Genomic DNA, 26,446 nt, shown 5'->3' with positions numbered 1-26,446 from the left:
CTGTTTTTATTCCCTTTCTGATGATAAGTTGTTTTAAGATGTTCTTTTGAGAATATCATGTGTCACAGCAATCTAAGTGACGTGAGATTAAAAAAAAACGAATCGCAATCCTCAATTGCTACGAGAAGCTTTCTTAACTTTAACTTATTAGCCAATAAGTTAGCAATTAAGTTAGTTATAAGTTTATTTTCCTTTTCTTGACAAGTAGGTTCGGATCCCTACGAACGATAAGTCCTAATTGCGAAAGCAAACAAATCTTAACAACTAAAATTACAAATTTCTAACAGTGTTGAGAAGTCACTATTTGTGATTGGCGACACAAACTCATTATTCACCAATATAGTAGTAGATAAGATACTAACAAACCACGCTTTAAAAAGAAAATATTATTGCTAAGTATTTTTATAGCTTAATTGTTATAAAAAGACACATTCATATATATGCAATTCTTTTGTCTACAGACAAGGATTCACAACACAAATTTTCACTACCATTAGTCTTATTAGGGTAACGGGGGTATTTTGGCCAGCTTTGGGAAGTGTTCGCACAGTTCATTAAAAACAAACACAATTTTTCAACATAAATACCTACTCTAATATACCATTGTTAAAAGCTAAGTGTCTATTTTAATATACACCGTTCAACAATGCAATATATTCAAAAATATCCTAGAGATATCAATATTTCTACGAAGTACTAAAAACATATTTTGGTCCACCAAATTTTTACTTTGGCCCACCTTTATATCTAGAGACGTGTATGGAAATAGTTCGACCTAATTATATGTGAGATCATCATCGGTATTTTTAGAGCAAAAATAATGGGTTTGAGGAGAACATCCTTCTGCTGTGAATTTTTGTAAATTTTAGGCATTAAAAATGAAATGATTTGGCTTATAGTGGTTTGACAGGCATTCTCATCCAATTTCATATCGTTAAATGTGATAAATTAAGAAGTAATCACCTGTAAATTGTCACAAGCTGCATCTTTGTTCACGTGCAACGGCCGAACGGTAAACAAAGAGATGTCAAAACTTGGCATGGCCAAAATATGTTCGCTTCAGAAAGAGGGAAACATATTTCGGCCATGCGTTTAACCACTTTTTCAACTTTTTCCAACATGTTAGAGTATACAAACTGTTTCTATGATATTTTATTGATGTTACTACAACAACGAATTGTTTCATAAGCATACATATTTGATACAATAGCTTCCGGACGTTGACTTGTATATTACCACTTCTTCTTGACTTTGGGTTGACTCAGCCATGACTCTGAAAATGTATGAACTAATTCCAAAATAACACTACCTAGAGCCAGTTTTTCGCCGAAAATTATAGTGTAGTATGGTTCTTAGGTGTGTTATTCAATGTTGCATGCATAGTTTTCTAATATTCATTGAAATTATCAGATAAAATGCGTAAAATGTTAACGGGTGGGCCAATATACGCATGTGGGCCAAAATACCCCCGTTACCCTACTACGTACATATTTATTATTCCACCTAGCGTCCTGGCTTCTGACTTGTGATTAATGTTATTCGTCATTGTAATGATTAGGATCAGGATGGTTATGATTTGTCGAGTTGAGTGATGCATTTACTCTACGTGATAAGACATAGAAATGTACTAAGGTGAAAAAAATTACTGTAGGTACTCTGAATCTTGAAACAATGGAAATAATTTTCTGCAAACAAGTTATTTGCATTTTACTCCAAGTAAAACAATTCTACACCTTTTTTAGTTTACATATGTATGCTAGGGTAAAGATAAACGAACAAATTACCCTCAACCACGACATCGAATAATGATCGAGCCCTTATCAACAGTACGACCAATTTCATCCGACCACAGGCCAAACACCCACTCAGTAATCAGCAAAGAACATTGTCACCACATGCGTCAATTCTAATTCGGAATCAACACAGACAGAACACAAGAAAGCACAAAACCCTCCAATCAAACAAGCACCGACCCAACACAGCTGATAAGATTTGCGACCGCTCGTTTGTTCGTTCGGTTCTCACGACGCCCTTCGTTGCGGTCTCATACCGAAAAGCACATCTGTTTACAATCACGATACGCTATTGTTTCCTTGTTTTTTGTTTACGTTCGTTCACTACCGTGGTTGGTTCTGTAGCTGAATCTGCACATTTTTCGAATTCTTTAAAACCCTTGCACCGCAACAGCAGGTGCCACAACAAAGTTAAAAAATATTACCAGTAAACCAGTCACATACTGCCCTCCTTCCGAATGGCAACACAATTGAAACAAAACACAAGTCGAGTTTTCACCGGTATCAACCCGAGTCCCGGAGGTTTTCGACTCGATCCTCGCTGCTTGAGGATCACATTTTCACTGACAACAAACGCCACCGTCGATCGACCCCAAACATAACAGAGAGTGCTGTTGAAGCTGCGAATCGTGAGAGAGACGCCCAGTCCAACACCCATTTAGCTGCCGAGCAACACAAACCGCCGAGTGCGAGCAAGTGCGCTCGATCACTGAAACTAGCGGACTCAACTTTAGTCTGACAGTGCGCGAGCCGGCCTGTGCAGACAGCTCATAAATATGTTCAGCCGTTCGAACGGCTGCAGTTGCCTCAACGGACAAAGCAAACAACTCACATGCTGTCAGTCTGTTATGCTGGTCTCTTCTTTGCGCCATTCAAACACTATATTGGTTTATTATCCGCGAGTAGACGGCGGAGAGTGAGAAATTACGCCCGAGAGTGCGAGCTCGGTTGCAAATTAGCGCAGTCCTACCCAGGGGCGCCACACTGCCGCAGATGGTAAACATACCGTCACTTTAGTATACCGCGCGCGCATCATGTACATTCACGTATTGCGCGTAAAAGCGTAAGTTGCGCTCAAATACTGCTCACCCAGCCCGCGGGGTTGGATTGGTCGTGTCGAATGGTATGATATCATACCGACCAGCTGCAATGATGCATGTTTCCTGCAGTAATGGGTGCGATGGATATTTCCGCAAAAAGACATCAATACTAGTAGCGCACAGCAGGCGCTAGAAGAGAAAGGTGCGGTCGTTGAAAATCTGCATAAAATGGGACGATGCTATGGTACTGCTTCAGAATGACGATGTTTTGCTAAACTGTTTTTTTCTGGGTGAATGACCACTGAGCTGTAGGGAAAGTGGTGGACTTGGTGGGAAAATTCATGGATTTGTTTTCAATTTTTTTTTTAATTTGATTTGGTTATACTCAAGAATATTAATTCTTAATTTAGGACGTTATTGTTTCATAGCTGAAGGGCGATTTTGAAAACCTTTTTATCTTATCTGTGTACCTCTGTTAAAGTCAGCATTGTTCAATATACTATATATGTTATTTATTTATGGAAAGAATTACAAACGAACAATAATTAAAAAATCATAGAAATTTGTTATCAAAATTCATGCTCTGGGAATAATGAGTTACACTTGTTACGGTCATTTTATGGTCGTCATAATCGACCTAGTAAAATTAGTAAATGTGTTATTACCGAATTTCACATCAGTTTTACTTTGTTGGACATTAAACCATCACCTCGCAATGATTTATGGCCTGGTTTGAAAACGGAAGGTTACCGTCAACGGCGAACAATATCGATGCATGACCCGTGACTTTTTATTGCCGAGATTGAAAGATCTGAACGTGATTGACATGTGGTTTCAACGAGGCAAGGCCCGGGGCAAATTTGTTTGTGAGGCCCTCTTTTCTTAAAAGATTTAGAGGTATCGTTCTGGAAGGTGACGAGCAAAAAAAAGGTCGCCCTAGGACTAATGGGGCCCCTTCAATCGGGAGGCCCGGGGCATTTGCCCCCTTTGCACCCCCCTCAAATCCAGGCCTGCCTGTAAGATAGTTACCCGGATCATGCAATCTGAAAACACTTTTGAAGCTTTATAAAACAACATAACACGTGTTGTTGGCGATATTCAGGCCGAAATACTGGAAAAAGTTTTACAAAAGTGGACCTTTCGTATAGATTTTATAGATCCAGTTTATCAATTCCGAAAAATATTTTGTATACATAATGCATTTCTTCTTAGAATCTGATGCTGCATTCAAAGGTTTTGCGAACGAAACCCAACGAAATCATCGATCGCTGGGAAACGGTATCGATTTCAATTGATGCGATAAAGCGACAACAATACGAAAAAATGATCTTACTGAATGACAAAGCTCGACCTCATACTGCCAAAGTTGTTAAAACTGACATAAAAGCGCTCAACTGGGAAGTTGTGCCTCACCCGCCATATTTCTCCGATATTATACCGTCAAATTATTGCTTATTACGGTCTGGCTGATCGGCATTTTTGCTCATGGTTTGATTCGTGGATAGCCTCAAAAGATGAACATTTCCATTGCAACGGTATTCGATCTCGAGCAGAAAAAAGGGGCAAAGTTGTAGCAGGCGATGGGCAATACTTTGAGTGATTTAAAGCTCTTATCACCAACCCCGGAGAATCTAGATCGGTACATTTCCATTCACGCTCTGATACCTGTGGATTCATAAAATCTCATCCTTAATGGAACTGCGGAGGACGCGAGCAATGATCATCGACAGGAGTAGGGGAATACGCTATTGCGCAATCGTCACGCTCGACGTGACGCGTTCAATAGCGCCAGTTGGGACTCCATAGCACTCGCGCTCAGTAGCGTCCATGTACCGATGTCGCTGTACAATAGGGATGGGCGATGCTAGCATTGATACCAATGGTTTCGATACTAAGGATCGCGGTATCGAGTATTTTGGCATCGACCCTCACCGCAAGAGATGAGTACCGGTATCGATACTTCTGAACGATGCTTTTTGAAAAAAAATTGTAGGTCTAATACCGATACTACCGAAGCATTGAATATCGATACTCCTTCAACCGATACTCCGGTACCTGGTATCGAAGGTCATTAAAGTATCGCGATACCAAAGTATCGATACTTTTGTCAGTATCGCCCATCCCTACTGTACAAGATTCTGGAAGATTACTTCCAGAATCGAGTACCTACTTGTTTACAACACGAAGGAGGGTCAGATGTGCATCCCAATCATCCAGGGCCCGGTGTTGTGGAATGTCATGTAGGACGGGGTGTTGAAACTCAAGGGGGAGCTGCGTAGCCGCAAGGTTTTTTTTCCTGTAGGAGACTGAACCACTGCGACCATTGGTAGTAGATCGCAAGGTTACAGAGTCCGCTTCGTCAAGCGGATGGTCGTGGGTTCGAATCTTAGTAGAGTCAGGCCATTCGATGTCAAAAAGGATTTTAAGCCTGGGTTTATTCTCTTCCCTCTTATCAATAAAACTGTTCAGAAGAGAACACAACGAAACTTCTCCAGGGAATTATAATTGATGACAATTGGAAGGAGGAACAAGGCTCGGTATAGAAGAACAGTAAGCGTGTAAAAGGAAGGGTAGCACATTACACACAAGCACTGATAAAAAATAATAATGAGCATGCCACTTCTAAATAGCGATATTGCTAATAATAAAAGTGCGGGATACAGCAACCACCTTGGCATATCTCACAATAGATCAACGATTTTGGTCGCAGTGAGGAAATCCATACAGAAAAAAAAACTCCATACTCCTCACCAGTTACGTTTTCTCTACGCTGAAACCTACAATACCTTTGCGTGACTCCCTCTTAACAAAAAATAAGTCCCTCTTATCAATAAAACTGGCCAGAAGGACGCATGACAAAACTTCTTCAGGGAATTATAATTAGTGATATTTGTCAGGAGGAACGAGGCTCGGTATAGGACAGCGGTTCTCTACAAAGGGTATGCGTACCCCTGGGAGTACTCGAAAGCCTTCAGGGGGTACGCGAAGAAAAATCAGTAACGACGGATAAAGCAATTATTCTCTATAATACTTCATTTGTTAGTCAATCTAGCCCCTAAAACATGACTGTAGCAATCAAACAAGCTACAGTTTAAATTGGAACCTTAACTAGACTACCACAACATGATCTATCATTACTATCTCCCACTCTGCAAGAACATTCCAAGTACAATCGATATGAAAAATATCGCCAAGGGGTACGCGGACAAAAAAAGGTTGAGGACCGTTGGTATAGGAGAACAGTAAGCGTGTAAAAGGAAGGGTAGCACATTACCACAAGGGGCATACGAAGTACCAGCAGGTCATTCTCGATCCCGAAGGGGAGCGCCATGGCGAAGTGACCTTCCACCTGACACAGATCCTGTCAAGCCATGGTTGCTTCAGGCAATATCTGCGCAGGTCTGGATACGCGGCATCCCCTATGTGTCCCAAGCGCGTGGATGAGGAGGAGACTTCGTATGCCCCCGTTTGTAAGGGCGAGGAGCGACATGATGGCTGTGAGCGGGCTTGGCACTACTCCGGACAACCTAGTTCGGAGGATGTGCGACGACACGAACCTCTGGAGCGCGGCTTGTGCGGCCAACTCCCAGATCATCCTGCAGCGTGTGGCTAGGAGGTTATAAGAGTAAAGAGCACAAAAGCCACTCCCCGACGTAATACTAAACCATCGTTCCGGGAATACCAGGGCTGGAGACTGGAGAGGTTTTAGTGGATCGGGATAGGAACCAGTGAGTGTTTGGGGGAGTGTAACTACCCCAGCATCTCTCCCCTAGTTTCATTCCAACACTCTGAGTTTTCTTCTCAGGTGTCTGTCCGCAGATTTCCCCGCTACCATTGAAAAAAACAGGAGCTGCGCACTGGGAACAATTTGCCTCTCCCAAGCATCATTTTGGCGATTCTATGTGCTGTTTTAGCGAATTTTGATCAATAGCGGACAACGATATGGCATACTGCTAGACTTTTCTTTGAGAGTTAGGATTGACATCCATTGACAAATTATGCCAACTCAGAGCAAAAAAAGGATTAACATCATGGCTCTTCAAGAAAGGCATCCATCGTTTTTGTCGACACTCCTCCTAGTAAATGTCTTTGTTGATCTTTTGTGTCCTAAAATACTCTTCGATATCGTTTTTAGCCACTTCAGTGTTATAAGCCAATTCTGGAACTTGTTTGAAGTCTTTCACGACGTATATTTCATCGTCCATTATGGCGCATGAAAATTTTGTTTAAAAATCGCGTTGCAATTTTCGACCATGAGCAAGATCGCGCCAAATGACCTATGGTCGAATATCGACCATTTTTGATTTGAATGAATTTTTGCACACGTATTTGGCTTAGCAAACTGAGCATTTTTCACAGGTGGAGAGATTTTTTACACCCATGAGTTACATTTTAAAAGGGTGTATGCTTTTTGGCATAGGTTTTATTCGAAGCATTGTAGCCCAGAAACCGTTGGTTGTATAGAAAAACTGTCTGAGAATGAGTTGTAGGGAATAAAAAATGCACCATAAAAAAATATACACTGTACAAAAACATTTTTTTTTGACCAAAAAAAAATTAAAAATAAACATTAAATTTCAATTTAAAAAAATAAGAGTTGAATTTTTTTTTAAAAGAAACTTGACGTTAATACGCAACTTTAAAAAAAAGTCCAGGGTGGAGAAATGAAAATCAATTTTTTTATGGTAGATTAATTTTTTTATAAAAATTCTAATTTAAACATTTTTAAAAATATTTGTATTCTGATGATTTTAAAAGATGCAGAGAGTCATTTTGAATCAAAAAGCTCTTGGTAGTAAACGTTCTAAAGGCATCGGTTTTCGAGTTATTTTAAATTTAAGCTCGAAAAATTATTAATATTTCGGAAAATACACGTTTTTCTTAATTTGTCCATGGTTCTCCAGCAAAAACCATACGTTCATTGGAATACTTGATCAAAAATATACAATTCATTCTTCGACAACAAAACGATTGGATAAATAACTCAAGCGCTAAACCTTAGCCTACCTACACGTTCCCCCTTGCCGAATGTTTCATAAAAAAATATGTTTGTCGTGCAACACTACCTACTTGTTTACTAATAATAACTGTTTGTAAAGTACGCAACCAATAACTACTGGGTTACCTATAATATCTGTTTTCGTATATAAATACGATTGCATTACTCCAGATGTGTTAGTAACAGTTTGCATTTTGTGAAGATGAATAAAGTGAAAATGGAATACACCAAGCCCAAATGCTGTAAACCCTTTCCTGATCATCGGTGCTCATCAAGCTTACGCAAATTAAACGAAAACGTTATTGCAAAATTAAAAATATTGAACAGTCAAGCTCATTTTAATACGTCTTTATCAATTTGTGATTCGTGTAGTTATTGGAATGATAGTCAAGCCACCATTCATCCCTTCGTTGTTTACTATTCAGAATCTGGAACACTTAAGAATATCAGCTTCATCATAATATCGGAAGTACTCCATCATGATACTGTTGCGGTTCAGGTGTTCATTGCCAAACTAATGAGTTTTTTGAAAACAACAGTAGAGTTGAAAAAAGCGATATTAATGTCTGATGGAGCTGCCTCACAATATAAAAATAGAAAAAACTTTGCAAGTCTTTGCAAGTTCAAAACAAAATATAACGTCGATGCAGGGTGGCATTTTTTGCGACTTCTCATGGTAAAGGCCCATGCGATGCAATTGGTGGCATATTAAAACGAATGGCAGGAAATGCAAGTATAGCTAAAGAACATGAACATCCCATTACAAGCGCAAAAGTATTGTATGATTGGTCTAATCAGAAAAGTAATAAAAATTGATCAAAAATGTCAGTTAGTTGGGTAGAATATGAAGGATATAAACAAGGAGTAACAGAATGGAGCAATATTTTCAAAAAATCTATAATAATAGCTGCCACACAAAAGTATTACTCTTTTGTTCCGATTTCAGAAAATAAGATACAAACGAAGCTGTTTTCAAAAGATGACGAATCATTTACTTATGATGTATATAAAATATAAGGTGAAGCTAGTTCTGTAAAGTATCTATGTCATAAAAAAATATGTTCCTTAGATAATAAAACTCGAAAATAAATACTTGATTCTTATATATATATATATATATATATATATATATATATATATATATATATATATATATATATATATATATATATATATATATATATATATATATATATATATATATATATATATATATATATATATATATATATATATATATATATATATGTATGTATATCACTTAGAACATCTTTTCTTCATCACTCTTTTCTTGAGAACCGTTCGCCCAATCGTTTTGTTGTCAAAGATTGAATTGTATATTTTTGATCAAGCATTCCAATGAACGTATGGTTTTTGCTGGAGAACCATGGACAAATTAAGAAAAACGTGTATTTTCCTAAATAATTATAATTTTTCGAGCTTAAATTAGAAATAACTCGAAAACCAATGCCTTTAGAATGTTTACTACAAAGAGCTTTTTGATTCAAAATGACTCTCTGCATCTTTTAAAATCATCAGAATACAAATATTTTGTAAAATGTTTAAATTAGAGTTTTTATAAAAAAATTGATCGACCATAAAAAAATATTTTTCATTTCTCCATCCTGGACTTTCTTTTAAAAGTTGCGTATTAACGTCAAGTTTCTTTAAAAACAAAAAAAAAATTCAACTCTTTTTTTTAAATTGAAATTTAATGTTTATTTTTAATTTTTTTTGGTCAAAACAATTTTTTTTGTACAGTGTATATTTTTTTATAATGCATTTTCGATTCGCTACAACTCATTCTCAGACAGATTTTCTATACAACCAAAACCTATGCCAAAAGGCATACGTCCTTTTAGAATGTAACTCATGGGTGCAAAAAATCTCTCCACCTGTGAAAAATGCTCAGTTTGCTAAGCCAAACACGTGTGCAAAGTTTCATTCAAATCAAAAATGGTCGATTAAATTTTCGCGTATTTCCAGGCGATTTGAAATGTTTTTTCTCCCATGTGTTTTCGCCGCCAAATTCTGCTTACCGCCGCGGTTGGGGAATTTCTTGACTTTTTAGGACTTCAAACCGGAACGCTTCTCTGATTTTTGATTGAGTAAAAAGAGTCGCTTGTAGCTTGGTGTTCGGATTATTGCAGATACAAACCTTAATCACGGCAAAAAAGACAAATCCAGATGTAACTGTAATGTCTGTTGCTTAAAAGCATTGTCTATTACCAGCTCATTATAATAAAGTCAACTATTTTTAGTACTCTATTAGAAGGAATGATGTTGCCTATTTGCTCTCTAGTTGTAAAACTACCCATCTTATCCCAAAATTCGAATTCACTGCGTGTATCAAATTGAATTCAAAGAATAAAGACATGAAAAGCACCCCCGCTCTGAATTTCAAACTATCAGTTCAAAAAAACTTTAAATTCGCAAAAAAAAAACAAATACCGCCACCATGTGTTAAACACCCAATAATAAACAACGCAATAACATTGGATCACAGTTATGCTCTCATTCAACGCCGCATTTAATCACACATCCATGACGACGCTATGACGTTGGCGTCATCGCTTCTGCTTTATCGGTGAGATCAGCCGATCAGTGCAAAAAGATGTCGTCATTTACGAGGATTAATCATTTTGTACCTAATACACGAATGCGCTGCGTCGTGATTATAATTTGACGAACGCTCATCAGGTGGTTCCGCACCAAAAATAAACCGCTTTACAATCGATTAAAATTAGATTGCGTCGAATCGCCCTCGTTTATTTTATCGATATTTTGCTGTTGTGATGTGTATGGTACGAAGTTACAACAAGCCTTCAATGTAACGGATTTTTCGTAGAAAATAAAACAATGCGCAAACGTGTCTCAAACAAGCAGCTTTAGATTTTTTATGCAAGTTCTTCTCATAACAAGGGAACTCCGGTATCAAATCTCTGTACCATGAAAAGCAACGCTGATTGCTGCTAGAAATGTTTCATGTCACTAATGTACAAGATCCTTTCTCGGTAACAGTTTACAGTTGTCTATCATAATAGGGTTTTTGTTACAGTCTCTCCGATCGGTGCCCGTAGACATCGGCTAGTTGTCGATTAGAAAACGGAACAATGTTCTCATTTGTCTCCCAAAGCCACTGCTCTTCCAGTAAAAACACGATCCTTCGCCGGCAGTAACCATAGATGAGAAAGGGAATAGAATTTCGTCGCGATCATAGTTATCTTATTACCTGCTATTGCCGTTGCTGCTGCTGGTAGTAGTGTTGATCAGCAAGCTGACAGCATCTCACCGGTCGCCAGACACAGCGTCTGGTCGAGGACGATGAATTGCTGCTGCTGCTACTTCGTATGTTCCAGCACGAACTCGCTTCAAATTCATGTACAGCTCAGCACCAGCAAGTTATTTTTAACTGCTGATCGCTAGGCTGGTATGCAAAAGCAAAGGCGATCCGATAGTTTATAGTTGATCGCTTTGGAGCGTAACAGGTTTAATTGAGTCTTTCCTTTTAGCCCATTTTTTGCGGAAGAGAAAGGAACTACCGCAGATTGGGATGAATGGGGCTCGAGTTGCTTGCGCGAAATCAGTCGATACCGAGCTTGAACTGACAGTAGCACGTAGGAAACTTTTAGATTAGTTTTTTGACAGCGTTTAGGGCATATGCACTGGTTTTGGTATTGCTAGTATTTAATTGGTAATTTGTAAAAAATATGTTTAATTGCGATTGCATTAATTTTCAAATAATTTATTCACTCTTCTCACATTATCCGCATCCGCAATTTTAACCACCGCAATTTTAAGTTTCATAATTCAGGCATAATTCTACCGCAATTTTAAATTTCACAAAACCTTAAACCATGGAAACATAAAATCTGTCTTTATTACTCTTGTCAGAGCTGTTGCTATTACAAAATTACAAAATAATTAGCGCGATTGTTTAAAAGAATTGGTACTGTATTACGTTTTTTTTTTTAATTTATTGGAGGTAAAACAGTAATCGATATTTTTCATACATGATATACCACGGCCAAAACCGGAGCTTGAACTCTGTATGTTAGATTCAATTTTCGTGCAAGGGAGCACACTTCAGAAAACAACAGTCAAGAACGTTCGCAGTTGATGTTGACGTTTGATTTGCTTCAACTGGTAATAGCAAGAATGACGAGATTTGAACATCCGAGGCCAAAAAGTACAGTGGCCAACGACTAGATTCTGCTCTCTTGAAGGTTGTTCAAGGAAGCTTCAAACAATTGGGCAAGTTCCTTTGATGACGTCTTCAGAACCAGATGGTATTCTACCCATTTTTTTACAAAAATCAGATGGAGTCTTAATACCCAATCTGATATATCTTTTCCGTGCAAGCTTCACCCTGGGCTATATCCCAGATAGCTGGCGGAAAGTCAAGGTGATATTCATACTGAAGGTAGGAAGAAAAGGTAAAATACCACCCAAGACCTTTAGACCCATAAACCTCACATCTACACTCCTGAATATCCGCAATGAGCTCCTCAAGAACTCACCACTGCACAAAGCTCAGTACGCTTAGCAACCTGGTTAAGCAGCGGAAACTGCTCTTCATGGTATAGTGACTCTTTTCGAAAAAATGCTTAAGTATCAAGAGATGGCTCTAAGCGAATTTCTTGATATTGAAGGCGCTTCCGACAATACATCCTATGTATGCTGCGATCAATACAGCTCTTCAGAAGAGAAGAGCTCATAGCACTACAACGATCTGGATTCAGAATATGCTCTCAAGCAAAGCAATCACAGCTACTTTGGGAGATGTTTAAATCACAGTCTCAGGGACAAACGGCTGTTCACAATGGGAAGTTGGGGCAATGATCGATGCATTACTAAACAACCTAACCCGGCTAGGTTATAAGAATGTTGGCTAACCCAATGGTTCGTAATAAAAAATGAAGTCAGACGGCACTAGACATTACTCTTAATCGGTGCACTCAGGAGGGGCGAAACATAAATGCCGCTAAAACAGTATTTGTACGCTTCACCAAACGGAACTTTTGTAAAGAAGGCAAACACCTGGATATTATTTAGGATAGCAAGCTGATTTGGACGGCTCAAATTGACGCAGTAGCCAAAAAGCTACAACAGCAATTATTCGGTAAAACCTGGGGATTAAAACCACAATCAGCTCTTTGGTCCTACATAACCATCGTACGGCCGAGATTATTTTTTTGTTTTTAAAGAGGCTTTGCCTAATTTGGCTTTGTCGACAATTACTTACGCCACCCTCGTGTGACAGCCAAAGGTAAACTAAATGACAACCCAAGCAGAGCTCAACAAAGTTCAACGACTGATCTGTCTCTCCATTATAATTGCCATGCACACTACACCAACGGCAGCCTTGGAGGCTATGCTTATCCTACTGCCTCTACATCTCCATGTTATGAAAGAGGAAGAGGAAAAACAAAGAGCTTGATGCACCAAGGCTTCAACAAAATAAGGCAATATTCGCAGGCGAGTATATGAAGGTGATAGAAACCAATCGCCATATGTGGAGCAGAGGTGGTAATGCAATTCCATCATGCATCATCTGGTTTCACACAGATGGTTCAAAAGTAGGATCCAACACTGGCTCTGGAGATTATGGGCCCGGTGTTAAGGAAACTACAATATACTAAGGCCCACACCGAGACGTATGCTACTCTCGTCTGCGCCAAGATATGTCTTAAACGTAGCTACAGGCATGCTAAAATCGATATCTTCTCAAACAGCTAAGCTGCACTATTGGCACTAAAGTCCACCGAACGTGCATCCAAATTTATTTGGAAGTGCAGCGCAGCACCACGGGAGTTATTTCGACAGAACATATTGTACTGGGTTCATGAACACTGTGGTAACGAGGTCAATGAAAACGCTGACTACCTCTCAAGACAAGGATCAGCACAGCAATTCATTGGACCTGAGTCATTTCTGGGTACCTCCAAATCCGCCGTCAAGCTTCGTCCTCTTGCGTTTGCTAGGTATTACTTCTCCGGACGTTACCTTTAAGCTCCATATCTGGTATGGAATTCCAATCCCAAGAAGGTCGTTTGTCTCTTTGACAATGTGATACCGAACTGGGACACAGGATTATTATCAACCAACTCTGCTCCATCACTGAGTACAGATACCTCGTAATCTGTGCAGCGGTCGCCATGCTTGTCATTCTCCTCAGTATGTAAATGAAGAGGAGAAAAAATTCACCGCGCACTTCCCTTCCAGTATGTGCCTGCGTATAGCAAATGATTTCCCCACACTGCTTCTTTCTCCACTCCAAAGTGTCTCAACCAGCTTACAGAGAGACAAACACACTTCTAGCTCACCCCACATCTGATAGAAACAAGAAGGGTGAATCACTCTACAGAGAAAACGCAGAAATACACAACAGTAGGCGAGTAGTCCGGAAGGTGAAAAAAAAATCACAGGAGGGTTGTGTGCAAAGCCACTACCGCAAAGTTGAAGTAGAATACTTTTACAAGAAAGATTGCTTTTGAAATACTCTCGATTAGGGTTAATCAATTTAATGGTGTGAAACGGTATATTTTTCCGTACACTTTTCGTATATTATTACATGTGTATGAAGGTCGAAAACCTGCTATGATGTCAAACTATAACCGTCTTCTTCAAGACGTTACATCCTTGTTAATGAAGTGTTGTGAGTTTCCTGAAACCGACTCAGCATCGTGAGCAGAACGTGCCGAACTTTTCTGTTTGAAATCGGATTTGTTTCGTATATACCGCTTGTTAACAGTATCAACAAATCGTAGTAAACAAAACACTGCTGGATATTTGCAGCAGCATCGAACTTCAGTTGCAGTTAATTAATAACCATTCATTATGCTCTTCAAAATACATTTGGTAGCCTTGAAAAAGGCCGATTTTCATTCAATTATTGCATAAATACTTCATGGTCAGATAGCGTGCGATATCCGCTCTGACATAATAAATTTTTCGAAAGTTGTGGAATGATATAACTGGAAAAATAGGTGTGACCTAATTATTTCCAGTTATACCATTCTACAACGTTCGAAAAATTTTATTCCTATGTCGTGATATTAATGTACGCAAAATAGCTCTTATTCATTCTGGCCCGCCTTCAATTTCAGTTCCCACAGATTTTCTCAGTTTCGTAACACGGATGTACAAAAATGATTTCTTGTGGACATTCTGTCGAGTCGGACCGATATAGTTCTCATTAAGGCAACAAAATAACATGTATTGTTTCGTGTTGCGCAGCTTGGAAGAAGAAAATGTTCCCGTCCCCGTGTCGCATGGAAGCAGATTGTTGCATGTTTGATATTGCCGATGGTAGACATGAATATGAAGGTCGAAATTTTGCTGTGATGTCGAACTATAACCGTCTTTTTCAAGACGTTATATCCTTGTTAATCAAGTGTTGTGAATTTTCTAGAACATGAATGCTTCATGGTCCGATATACCCGCTGCAACTGCAACGCTATCCGTAGCCATGCCACAGTTGTGGCCGCTATACCCTGCCATTGGTATCCGCTGCCCCTGCATCAGCTGGCCCAGCTGCTATCTGCTGAGATCCGCTGCAACTAGTGCGCTATCCATTGCTATGCCACAGCTGTGGCCGCTATCCGCTATCGCTGGTATCCACTGCACTGCTACTGCTGCTGCTAAGGGATGACTGCTGTTGTCGCTGTCTATTATGAGCGGCTTTGGCTGAAACAGGCTCTTATATAGGCCAAATAGCATATTTTAAATTGCAAGGTATATGACTCTGTCGACCGTGCTTGGGAAGCAATCATATAACGACCAATCAGATGTCAAATTTTTCGTTTTGAGAAGGCTTGAATATTTTCAATAGTACAATAGTTTGAATAATAAAAACACAATTATTTTCATTTGGGAAAAACCTTAGAAGTTTTTCCAATCTATTGCTGCAAGAACGAAGGAAATCCATCGAATACTAACCGATTTATTAGCATTTGAAATTGGACATATTTTTCACTTTTTTCGGTTTTAGATTTTCATTTCACATCCCTATGTAGCCGAACTTCCTGAGAGAAGTATTCTACTTCAAAAAACCTACCGAGCAAAAAAGTAGTTCCCGTGTAGCTGCGAAAACGAATTACACCATAGTAAATTCGACCGGCACGAGCTGTTCGAGCAACGCAGTCTATTTTTTTTTCTCCCAATCTCTTTTCCTCTTCTTCCATGCTCAAGAAAGCAACTGTGAAACGCACCGCAGATAGCTCTGCAGTGTAATTATTGTGCGTGATGTCCACACGTGTGAGAAAGTACACCATAGTTCATTGTCTCGCAAGAGAGAGATTTCAGATTTCACCGCAGTGCGTTCAGGTAGCTCAGCAGATAAAAATCGTTTGTCGCTCTCTTCTAGCATGAACGTTGGTTTGCTCTTTAGTGTGACGGCAGTTGTTTCCGCAGTGCAAGATGTTCTCCTGCACTCTAGAGGTTTTCTGAGGAGAAAAGACAAGCATGGCGGTCGCAATGACTATCTTAGTCCCAATGTCCTTCAGGCATACAAAAACACTTCTGCACTTTCGCACCGTACCTCGAATAGAGGATTACTCTAGAATCCTTTAACGATGAAGCACCTCAACGACCAACGGCCCGTCGTTGCAGAGAGAGCTCGAAAACTTTGCTGAATGCTTCAAGACTGCCGGTCTCAAAGTCAACGTCGCAATAACCAAGCTTCACGGTAGCAGAGTAGCAGGTTGAGGAGGTACAAATCTTCCAATATCCTGGTACCCAGAAAACGCCGGTACCAAGAGTGATGTAAAAACCCGTATCAGGAAGGCTCGAGGTGCTCTTGCGGGTCTCCGGGACATCTGGCGGTCAAGTTAAATCTCTATACGAATGAAAACTCGAATCTCCAACTCAAATGTCAGTAGAACTGTGAAACGTAGTTTACATCTACGGAGACAACGCAAAAGCTGCAATTTGTGGCCTGAGAATTAAGTTTTTAACACTGAGCTTCATCGCTGGTGCCATCAACGGGCAATGTAAATTGAGATTAGGGATCGTAAATGGAAGTGGATTAGACATACGCTGCGACGGGGTGCGAACCAAATCTGCAAAGAAGCAATTGACTGGATTTACAAGGACAGCAGGAAAGACGAGGAGCCAAAAGCTGGTAAACGACATACAGGCTGTCGACGACAATCCTAGCTGGCGTTAGGTGAAAGCGAAAGCGGATGATCGTCGACAGTGGAGTAATTTTTGTACGACCCTATACGATGAATAAGCGACGTGGAAATCATAAATAAGCAAGCAAATACTCATGCAATAGTGTAGTAGATCACTATTTTGCTGAGATTGGAAGTGTCGGATTTCGGAATTTACGCGGAATATAATCTCACGCACAGAATAAATATTTATAATGAAATAATAATAATCAAAACCATTTATATTGCTTTCATAATTTTTCGTTTCATATCAATTCAAAAAGTTTATTGAATTCTTTTTTTTTCCGTGTCTCTGAATACCGCACTGTCAAAATGAACTCGATCTCGATGGTTCACTCCCAGAGTTCTAGGTCACGAACGAGAGAAAATGAAAGTTAGACAAAATAACAGTGAAAATTGACGCTGAATAAATGATTGAAGCATCTCAAACTCATTTGTGATCAACCGATTTAGGTTATATCTCGTTTTTGAACCGGATTTTGGTTTTACTACTAGTCATTAGATGACACAGTTCTTAGCAGTAAAACCATTCCAATGTTGATGAAAAATAGGTTACTTTTGGTTCGAGAAAATACTCAGTATAGAACAGAACACTTCTCCAGTATCATTTTCATTTTTATGATGACGGTAAATTTTCTCTGTGACTCTGCTTAGTCATACACTAGATAACACCCTCAAGAACAGTTTTGTTAATATTTGCCGACGCTAAAATTATTATGTTGTCATTTAAAAAAAACAGTTTCGGAACACTTAAAAAGTGTGCACGGTTATTTTCAAACTGATAAGATATTCAACGTGTTCGGGAAGCCACCTCCATGTCACCTGTACTGTACGTGCTAAAATCGCCACAAACCCACAGGACAGAGACTTTTATGAGACGCAATTATCCTGTAAAAATGAGACTACTGCAATGCCGAGACTAATTTCGTCTCCAAATTGGGGCTAACGGAAGCAAACCAAAACGGCTTGTGCCAAATTAAAAAAAAAACGGTTCTACGTGCCTTTTCGGAAAACAAACTTCAGGACAAATTGAAGAACAGTTGATCATACATAAAACTACTTTGTTTATACAGAAACCAAATAACTTTCTGGTAATAAACTTTAATATGAAGCACATACTGCTAGAATCGATTTTCCGAACAATGTCGAGCTATCAATCGCGGCAGTGCTCTGATACACTAATAATCGGAGAAACAATCACGACTTAGATTTCATGAGCAGGACAGGAAGAAGGAAACCAAATAAAATCAAAGATTTACGAGTTCTTGTGCGTGGCTAATGACGGACCGTCTGCTGGAGTGCAGCTTCTGCACTTTGTAGCCTCCAGGTCACGGATACATAGAGCGCACAGTCAGAAAGAAGTCGCGGCTCAATGGACGTGCAATTTACGACGCTTTGCTGCCTTGCTGTCGCACTGATGGAATATTCACAAGCAGGCAAAGGTCCGATGCCATTCGAGGCGACGACGACGACGACGATGATGAGGATGGAATCTGGAAAATTATTATCGACAACTCACGAAGCAACAAACGCAGCGGCAACAACAGCAGGAGCACTGCTTCTGCAGTGCAAACAGACAGACCATGTAAACAAACAATTAGACGCTTGTTTGTTTTCACTGCTGTTGGACAGTCTGTGCGTTTTCACCCGAGCAGCCTACTTGCCTTATTTCCGCACCACAAACGACGGGATTCATTCACATTCATAACGAAGAAAGTCGTTTTTGTGACAGTTATGGGGAAATTAGTTATCGAACGTAATTTTTCAGCAAGCCGTACATCGAAACGCAGTACTATCTGACTGGTAGTAAATTACACGAGTCTGCTATTGACGCTATTTGGGAAATTATTCTAACAAAGTTTATAATTGTTCAAACTGTATCTCACTGTTATCAAGCGTTTTTATTGCGCTTACGACTTATGCAGCAAGAGTACTAGTGCTTAACATGAAATTTTTTAAATGATAAGCACTCAACATTATCACATATCATTTAATGATCTTCCGTTGATGAATCAGAATATTCTAACGCATTGAAATAATGATTGCAATGATTAAAATTATGGTTTACTTGACCTCCTTACACACTGGATAATATTATTGATACGAGTAAATAATATTACAAATGAGTTGGATGCATGTTGGGGTGACTCCTCGATGACTAAATAATTACCATTGCTTAAATACTGCAGAAGCAGATAATTGGAATGCAACAACTATTGACTAACGCGTGATTATTATTATGACTCAGCCACAACAGCCCCGGTGAATCTGAGTAGCTAACAGTCTGTACTGCAATTCGTAAACAAGAACCTAATAACCAGTACGATACATCGTGTCTTTGGAAATATTTATATAAATCAATAATGTAGATATTTCAATTTTCAGATGCGAGCGGTACATGATTAATTGGTTGAATCCATTCTCTAGTAAAATAATTAGCTAAATAATTCACTACACCGACAACATTCTAAAATTATTTTTATTGCTTGAAAGGCTGCGCCATTAATTTTAATGCGTCCTGTGATTTCCGTCCGAATACAAGCCCATAAGTAATTCCTGAAAATCCTCTCTAACACTCCGCAGCAAAAATTCGCTTCACTGAGCGAAACGTCCTTGTCCGTTAACACTCTGGCAACTAGTTCGCTACACCGACAGTGGACAGTTCATGGTAATTCAAGACTACACCCAAAAGATCAACCCGAGAATGTTCACAAATGAATTTCATTTTTGTGTTCTTATACCTTTACCACAACGATTCGCTGTCTCTAGTAAAATTTTATCAATGCTTTTTGGAATTTATATTTTAAGTGCAGACTATATGTAACAGTCTTTCCGCTTCCTTTCAAAACCATGAAAGCTGCTTGTTCGTTCAACATCCTGTTAATCACAACACCGCTTCATATTTTGACCCCGAGTGTTCAAAGCACAGCGCTTTCGTACCAAGTTATAGATCGGACCGTCTCCACGTCCGTAAATCACATTACAGACCGAACAAAGGAAACGCTCCGATGCACCCGATTAGCTATTCGGAATAACGTGGTAGGTAATGCGAGAGATGATCAGTATGGCGCAAAAACTTCCTCCTGTTTGACGCATGGCAAATTTGGTTCCAAAACGCCGTATGTTCTGCTTGTTTGGTGTGTATCGCCTGAGTGCTTGACACTTGACACTTCAATAGTGATAATTGTTAGGTAAACATGGCAGTCTTTTTAACACTATTTCGGGTTCTCAAATGAAACTATGATTCATCTTTTGAACAAAACATACTTTCTACAACAGAGCTCGATTTTTTAGAATTGCTTCAGGTTTTGAAGTAAAAGGTACAATTTCATCCTAATGCATGTTGAAATAGAAAAAAAATATTGTCGAATAATAATGTATTGATTAAGTTATCTCTGGTAGCCGAACCACCATAAGACACATTCGGTGGATTGACCGCCAGACGCTACTGTGTGGTCCACAGAAGATAAGTTCAGATTTTACTCGTTCAAATATATAGAACTCATTCAAAAATACCGAATATTTTGGATTTCAAATCAGCACCAGAAATACATTCCAAATACTACAAGGTATACAGCCCTATGGTTGCATGAAATGGTGACGTGGGACTAAACACTGTAATTAGAGGATTTTTCGAAACAAAATATACAGAGTCTGCAGACAGAATCAATGTGTTTGCTCAGCGACTGTACGTATTTTTATTTTCAGACTCCCCTGGGAATCTATTTTTGAAATATATTCAACAACACTCGAAAGAATATCGTTTAGAATTGGCGATATTATGCTTGTGTAAGCATATTGTACTTGTTGAAGATGCACCAAGAATTTCTCGTAATGCATCAAAGTCAGAATTAACGCTATATCCTCAAAGACCAAATCCAATGATACTTACGTTATCATGATGAATGTTTTGTCTTATATGGAATTCATTTTTTTTTTATAAAATAATATGGAAGCCCTTACAAAGGTTCATTAATTGGCTAACATAAAAAGTTATGTTAAACAAAATTATCAACAAGTTCCAGCGAAAAATTGTAGCAATCAATAATTCCATTTTTGTTTTTTGCTTGACAATTTTTTTCATTTACCTACAACTACATTCACTGTATTACGAAGACAGCTAATATACGTTTATTATGGTGAAGCTCAGAATAATAATATTTCAGCTAACAATTTTAAAATGTAAAAAGAGATTCTGAATGAATCTTAGTAAATAAACCAAAAATTCACAAGCATTCGCAGGCTATTACTCTTCTATAAATGTGTATATTTGGGGAATTTACTCTTTCGATACTATCCGGTCACAATTATTAAGTGAATATCGAAGATAAAATTAAATTAATATCCGTTGCAAAAATTTGCAAATTCTGTTGAGTAATATATGGTAATCATATATATGAGATAAACTTTCAATCACCATCAACAGCAGCATTGAAATTTTTCCTCGATGGCACACGAATAGAAATGTACGTACGCACAAAAGTGTACTACTGCAATACGAATAGTACCGCTGCAGTTTGAATAGTACCGCTGTAGTACGTATAGAGGTGTACCGCTGAAATGTACGAATAGAAAAGTGCCGCTGCTTTCATAGACGACGAAAGACTTTCGGTTTTTTACTTCACTGGTACTGTTGCTTCTACCGGCATGTTTTCTTTCAAGACATCAGTTTTTTTTTAGGTTCTGAAAGCAGGTTTAGAAATTGTTCAAGAATGAGGATTGTTTCAAACTTTTCGGAAAACTTTTACCTTCGAGACATCATATTAGTCTAAGCTCATGGAAGCAAAAATAAATTGACCTATTGGGACGGGGAGACTCTGTCAATTTTTATTTCGATATAGATACAAAAAATATCATCGGGAACGGATGGCGTCCATTCACGTCGTCTGTGCTAGGAATGCTCGCATATAATTGGTTTATTATTCGCGTAAATTTGTCATTGAAACTTTTTATAAATTCTACCGCTTAGCAATGAAATTAGAGTGATAACTAACATATTTCAGAATTGTTCTACATTTTATCTATCCAACAACATATTGATTATTGTTATCCAGCATGTGGTTATGCTGTTATTAACGTTTGAAATCTGACGCAACATTTGCCAGTTTCATTTCCAATTTTACGGAAAGCATTCCAGTATAGTAAACAAAGACGTAGTCCCACGTCAAAAAAATATCCCTTCATGGAGGTGTTTTTGAAATTTGCTAACGCTACGTCGCAATCATCAAAGGAGGAGTTCTATGAGCTCCTCGAGAAAACGTATGGAGAGTGCCCACAGCACGATATAAAGATCGTCATCGGAGATACGAACGCACAAGTCGGACGAGAGGAGTTCTTTCGTCCCGTTATTGGTAGGGAAAGCCTTCACTCTTCCACCAACGACAACGGCTTGAGATTAGTGAACTTCGCCGCGGCCAGGGGAATGGCCATCTGTAGTACCCATTTTGCACGTCCCCAATGGAGAGGCCTGCTCCCAGATCTACCACATGCTGATCGACGGCCGGCACTTTTCAGTCATAGATGTGCGATCCTTTCGAGGGCCAAACATAGACTCGGATCACTATCTCGTGGTAGGCAAGATTCGCGCCCGATTGTCCAATGTATTTAAATCGAGATCGGCAAGGAAGATACATCTGGACATCCTGAGGTTATCAGCGGGAGGAGTTGCTGCAGAGTATACTCGGAAAATTGATAGACGGATCGGTGAACCAGCTTGAGTGGACCTGAACGAGCAGTGGAAGCACATCCATGATGCGGTCAGCGAAACAGCGAGAGAAGTGATAGGCATGACAACGGGAACCACGCGTAGTGGGTGGTTCGATGCTGAGTGCCTAGAGGTGACGGAGAAGAATCGAGCCTACGCCAACACGTTAGTAGCAGCTAATCGTGTAACGCGTCAGATGCGGGAGAAATACCGGGAGGCAAGAGCTGCCGAAAAGAGGCTTCATCGCCGTAAGAAACGTGAGCACTACGATCGCGTCCTCGCGGAGGCGGAGAATTACTTCATCAGGCACGACACGAGGAGCTTTTATAGAACAACAACGGAATCAGGAACCGGACCGTGCCAGTACCTGCCATGTGCAATGACAGGGAGGGGAACCTGATTACCGATAAATCGCAGGTGGCCAGGCGTTGGAAGCAACATTTCGAAGTGCTGTTGAACGGTGAGGAAGGGAGGAGAGTCGTCGAGGGGAACAGGATAGAAATTGGGGAGGACGGACAAGCTGTGGACCCACCAACATTGGACGAGGTGAAGAATGCTTGCAAAGAGCTAAAGAACCAATCTTTCCAGCGGCTGGAAAGAACGGCTTACCGGCCGAACTTTTAAAAGCTGGGAGCGAGCGGCTGTGTAGTGCAATCCACCAGATTATCCTAAGGGTATGGTCTGAGGAACATCTACCTACGGACTCGTTGGAAGGACTCATATGCCCTATCTACAAGAAGGGACATAGACTCGAGTATAGTAATTATCGAGGTATAACCCTCCTCAATTCCGCTTACAAATTTCTCTCCCGTATCCTGTTCCAACGACTAAGACCGTTGCAGGAAGCCTTTGTTGGAGAATACCACTACGGGTTTCGAGTGGGGCGATCTACAACGGACCAAATGTTCACCTTGAGGCAGATCCTCGACAATTTCCGAGAACACAACCTGCAGACACATCATCTGTTTATAGACTTTCGAACGGCGTACGATACAGTGAAACGCAACGAGCTGTGGCAAATAATATTAGAACATGGTTTCCCAACTAAACTGATTAAACTGATACGTGCGACGCTCGACGGTTTCACATCATGCGTCAGGACAGCAGGCGAATTTTCGGACGTGTTTGTGACGTTAGATGGTCTGAAGCAAGGTGACGGGCTCTCGAACTTGCTGTTCAACATAGATTTGGAAGGTGCAATACGAAGGGCAGGTGTGCAGAGGAGCGGCACCATCATCACTAAGTCTCACATGCTTCTGGGCTTTGCGGACGACATTGATATAATTGGTGTTAACCGTAGAGCAGTTAAGGAGGCCTTTACGGCTCTCAAAAGGGAAGCTGCGAGAATTGGATTCACCATAAACACTGCCAAAACGAAGTACATGGTGGCGAGGTGAAGAGGCGGATTGCGGCGGCGAATAGGGCTTATTACGGATTGCGTAGCCAGCTTAGGTCCCGTAGCCTATAAATCCGTACGAAATTTGCGCTCTATAGGACTCTAATTCTCCCGGTGGCGCTCCACAGACATGAATTGTGGACGTGGAAGGAGGCCGATCGACGAGCGCTTGGGGTCTTCGAGCGTAGAATCCTGCGATCAATACTCGGAGGCAAACTAGAGAACGGGGTGTGACGCAGGCGCATAAATCACGAGCTGTACGAAGTATACAAACACGCTGATATTGTCAAACTGATGAAACACGGCAGGTTACAGTGGGCTGGCCATGTAGCACGGATGGCGGATGAGCTACCGACAAAGATAATTTTTAGCATAAAACCGGATAGAGGCCGACGACTTCGAGGCAGACTGCGCACGCGCTGGATGTGTGCTGTCGACGAGGATGCCAGAGCAGCGGGTGTAGGGGGAGACTGGAGAGTAGCAGCCCGAGACCTAGTTTTGTGGAGACGTATTCGGGATTCGGCATAGGATCTTAACAATCTGTCGCCATAAAAGTAAAAGTAAGTACGTAGCAATCATAGTTTCTTTCCTCTATTTATCTATTCGTCCTTATGTAGAATTATATATACTCCGTTTCAGATTTTGAATCCAGATTATTCAGATATTCATTCTAGATTTATCTAGCCAAACCTAAAAAAAAACTTATTAATCTGTAGTATTAATGTACACGCACGCTGTAACTTGCTAAAAACGGTGATAGGGTCGATAAAGATGATAAAAGAATAGTAAGTCTAACAGAAGACAAACATTACAACACGCAAAAAGAAGAAAACGGACAACAAACGTCCGAACAATGCCACAAAAGATCAAAGGGTGTTGATTGCCGTGGGGTCCATCCAAAAAAAAAACCTACGGAGTTGAGTACCAACTACAGGGAACACTTTACACAATACTGCAAAAACAATGCAAAAAGGAGAAAATGTACACCTTTTCTTGATGCACCTCCACCCAAGTTGATCAGCATTGATTTGAGGGTTCAATTTGCTTTAGTATATACAAACAATAACAAAGTATTTAAATATGTTCAATTTACAAAAATGTTTCCTAATGAGGATGTCAATCCGTCTATTTTCTTTTCAGGAAATTTAATATGGGCTAAGTGCTTATTTCAAAATCTATTGAACGTAAAACCAATTAGGGGGCTTAGGATATCTATTTTTGTGTAAAACAAACCAAATAATTGACCAATTATTAGGAAAGTTAAGGAAACAGGGTCCCTTCGGCAACACTTGATTTAAAAATTGCATTCTCAATATTCCAGAAACGGGTGACCACTGAAACTTTGAGATTTCTTGAGGTTCTATCACTCAGTTGCGAACAGTTGATTGGTAGAATCAAAAGATGCATTCTAATAGTCGACATGAATGCCGTACAACGCTTTTGTTTCGACATAATGGAAAAACATCATCGGAAAGACGGTTACGGTTCTTTCTCAAATGGTTATCAATTTTTTTTTCGTTCATAATGAATGTATATGGGTTATTCCATACGAAATGATCACTACAAAGCACAAACTTGGACACAACCATCACAGATTTTGCTCAAAGTTGGGGGAATAATTCAGCTAGTGTATATCCCAATTTTGGTGTTGATTGGAATATCCCCCGCTCTGTGGGACATCCCCTCTCTGTTGCAAGATAACGCTTTTTTGTCACAACCAGTTTTTTCTATTTCTTACAATTTTAAATAGGTACAAAAATAATATATCTGGAAATACTTGCGGTAAAAAATAATATTTTTTCTGGATTTCTTGGTTTATTTTCTTTAAAAAGCACCTATCCGTATTTCTAGGGTGTGTTACGTTTATCAATTGAAAAAACAAAAAAAAAGTTACGGAATTTGCAACTATTTTCGTAAAAATGTTATATCTCGAAATTGGCCCATATTACCTTGAGGTGATAAGTATTTCTTACGTAAAATTTCCCGAGAAATACGATAAAATTATCAAATTTAAAATAAAAATGGCTACATTCGTCGAAAAATGTAATTCTAGCTTTTAGCTACAGAAGCTATCTGTCTGGCAACACTTCCTGTCAAAAATAATGGTGCTTATTACGGGAGTCACTTCACGGTGAAATATATTTCACTCTCACGCTCACTTCACTTTTCTAGACCTATTCCCGATTCCACCTCAAGTGAGGTGACAAAAATCACCTCCGTGGAGTGAGATTGACAGTGAAGTGAAATTGAGAATAGGACAAGTGAAATGAGATTGTTTCCCAGCTCAAAAATGTCTAAGTCCCAGAAAGTCGTTTTTCCCGTTTTTTTAGATAACACC

At 39.5% G+C, this 26,446-nt stretch overlaps 2 protein-coding genes across 7 annotated transcripts in view; one reads left to right on the top strand and one right to left on the bottom strand.

Moving 5' to 3' along the window:
• Positions 1-26,446, top strand: part of LOC129718844 (monocarboxylate transporter 12-like) — a 473,704-nt gene that overhangs the window by 141,317 nt on the left and 305,941 nt on the right. The gene's annotated exons all lie outside the window — the stretch shown is intronic.
• The window catches only part of LOC129718843 (E3 ubiquitin-protein ligase HECW2), an 87,909-nt gene that overhangs the window by 44,709 nt on the left and 16,754 nt on the right, over positions 1-26,446 (bottom strand). For 2 of the 3 annotated variants that reach the window (XM_055669967.1, XM_055669969.1), the window contains exon 1: positions 2,219-2,396. The exons of the other annotated variant lie outside the window; for it this stretch is intronic. The gene's annotated coding sequence lies outside the window, so the exon portion shown is untranslated. Of the gene's footprint in view, positions 1-2,218; positions 2,397-26,446 lie in introns of those variants that run through there. 3 annotated transcript variants of the gene reach the window in all.

This window comes from Wyeomyia smithii, chromosome 1 (assembly GCF_029784165.1).
Source record: "Wyeomyia smithii strain HCP4-BCI-WySm-NY-G18 chromosome 1, ASM2978416v1, whole genome shotgun sequence".
Lineage (NCBI taxonomy): Eukaryota > Metazoa > Arthropoda > Insecta > Diptera > Culicidae > Wyeomyia > Wyeomyia smithii.
The sequence above is the reverse complement of the archived record's forward strand: the minus strand, read 5'-3'. Positions and strand labels throughout refer to the sequence as shown.